At 59.7% G+C, this 2,373-nt stretch overlaps 1 protein-coding gene across 2 annotated transcripts in view; it reads right to left on the minus strand.

Annotated features, from left to right (window-relative positions):
* Positions 1-1,223, minus strand: part of GCNT4 (glucosaminyl (N-acetyl) transferase 4, core 2) — a 26,745-nt gene extending 25,522 nt beyond the window's left edge. The window contains exon 1 of one of the 2 annotated variants that reach the window (XM_006913145.2): positions 976-1,223. The gene's annotated coding sequence lies outside the window, so the exon portion shown is untranslated. Of the gene's footprint in view, positions 1-501; positions 950-975 lie in introns of those variants that run through there. The other variant, XM_006913146.3, reaches the window with a different exon arrangement.
* Positions 1,224-2,373: the final 1,150 nt, after the last annotated feature.

Genomic DNA, 2,373 nt, shown 5'->3' on the forward strand with positions numbered 1-2,373 from the left:
CCCCTGGCCTCCCCGCTGCGCGCTTTCCCGGGGTGCGGGCGCCGCGACCCGCATCTCCCAGGACGCCCTCGCGCTGACCCGCGCCGGCCGCCCCGCAGCCCGTCGCCCTTTCCCAGCGCTGGCCTCAGGGAACTTTCCAGCGCCCGGCGCCGCTCAGGGCCCCAAAGTTGCAGCATTCGCTTGGCGCACCGCGGGGTCGCCCACGGGTCCCCGACTCCATCTGCGCCCGTCAGGTGCCTGCGCCGGCCCCTCGGGACACCCGCAAGCCGGCGGGCGCGCGGTCAGGCCGGACCTCAGCCCCGGACCTCGGTGCGGCTTCTCGGGCCGACACCCCCGCCCCGTCCCCGAGAGGGACGCAGCGCCCAAGTTTCCCCCGGCGGGAAAGTGAAAGTCGCTTGGAGGAGAGGGTCCGGGTGTCCCTGTCACCCAGCGGCTGGGACAGGAGCCCCGCATCCCGGCCCCGGGAGTTCCTGGCGGGCCTGCGTGGCCAAGCCGACTTACGAGAGGGAGCGGGGCGTTCGCGAACGCAGAGGCCGCCCCGCTGGGCCGCGCGCTGCGCTCCGGGCTCCGGGCTCCGGGCTCCCGGCCGCTCTGCGGCGCGGTGGCGGCGACTTGCTCCCGCCTCCTGCTCCTTCGCCGCCTCCGCGAAGGCAGTCGCTCCCCCTCAGCCGGGGGTGGGAGAGCGCCGAGCGGCCCCCGTGACGTGGAGGAGAGAGGAGGGGCGCCACGGGTGCGCTCCCTTGGAGGGGGCCCTCAGCCCCGGCGCTGGGGGTCCCGGCCCCGCGCTCCGGGCAAAGTTCCCGGGCGCGTGTCGCGCGCTCTGCTCCGGCCGAGCCGCCCGGGTGTCCGCCGCTGCCCTGGGCGTCATCCAGCTGCGGTTCCCTCTCCGCGTTAAAGAGACAAGAAATCCGAGGTCTAGAAAGCTAAGCGATTTGCCCAAAGTCGATCAAAGGGCTGTGACAAAAGCAAACTCACCTCTGCGAAGACCCGGCTCTGCGAGGCTCCGGCCCTGCAGGAGTCGCCCGTTCTCATTGGTGAGGTGATGGTGTCCCACACAGCCTGGAGAAATATCACCTAGGAGCAGAGCGGGAATTTGGAGCTTTAGGCCCAATAAATAGGGTACAAAGTTTTTTTTCAATCACTGTCTACATGCCCAACAGTCTAAGGCTTCCTCTTTACCCTCAAGCGGGGGTGAGAGTGGCGGGCTGTGCGCGCGCGGTATCCGGTCTCAATCCCGCTCACCCCAAAATTGTGTGAAAGCAAACACACACCTACTTAGCCAGTTGGGCGATATCTACGACTCCGCCTTCGTAGTGAGGTCTAGCGAACATGCCAACTTCGTGAACTGAATGCTCTGCACTGTGCTCGTAATTCCCACACTTACAGACTTCCTCCGCGGCGCTCCCTCCTTTCCCGGCCAGCCGCTCCAAGGACCTGCTTTATGGGGCAGGGAGGGCACCAGGAGGTTCAATCCCAGCTGGTTTCTTCCTTCGTCTGTCCGTCTATGTTGACTGCTGCGTGCCTGAGCCGTCGGTGGGGAGCCGGATACGACCGAGTAGAACCGTTTAGGAGCCCGCAAGGGATTCCATATTCTTTACTCCTAGGATCTAGAGTCTGTCTCAAGTAGTAGACACTCTGACACTACCTTTTAAAAAATTCTCAGTGCTCAGGGGAACAAGTAGTATCCATTTTGCAGACTTAATTTCAAGCAAATGGCCGGTTTGGCACTCACTCATCTCCTTTTGCCCAGCGGGGCCTCCTCTTTCTGGAAGTCATTAAAGGTCACATAAGTCACTCCTTCAGGATTCCCTTATCGTCACGTGGTGACGATGAGGATGAAGATGACGATCATAATTATTAAATTAAAAACAACTAAGGCTTCTATCATCCATCTTCCGGCCTGTTCTAAGCAACTTATGCAGATTAACTCTTCCAATTCTCACAACCTTATGAGGCAGGTGCCACTTCTGTTCTGATTTTACAGATGAAGAAAGGGAGGCAAGTGAGGTAAAATAACTAGCCAGTAAGTGGCAGAGCCAAAACGCAGACCCAGGCGGCTGTCTCGGTGTTTACGCTGTTAACAACTGAGGAAACTGAGGCCTGGAGGCCTGGGGGACGTGGATAGCCCACGCCAGGCATCAGTCCCCCTCATGCCATGGAGCTTCCAGTTAGCTCAGGAACAGGTGCTATGAAAGTCACACACACACACAGTTCCTCTCAAATAGATTTTATCACCCATTCGCTCACTTGCTCTCCTGTCTCCAACTCCCAGATCAGTCTCTTTGTCATAAAGCAAACTGTTTCTGTGATGGGACCTTAAGAACACTTTAAACATAAAGTCTGTAAACTTTTAGAATGTTCCATACTTAGCTC

The sequence above is a fragment of the Pteropus alecto genome, unplaced genomic scaffold (genome assembly GCF_000325575.1).
Source record: "Pteropus alecto unplaced genomic scaffold, ASM32557v1 scaffold20, whole genome shotgun sequence".
Classification (NCBI taxonomy): Eukaryota; Metazoa; Chordata; class Mammalia; order Chiroptera; family Pteropodidae; genus Pteropus; species Pteropus alecto.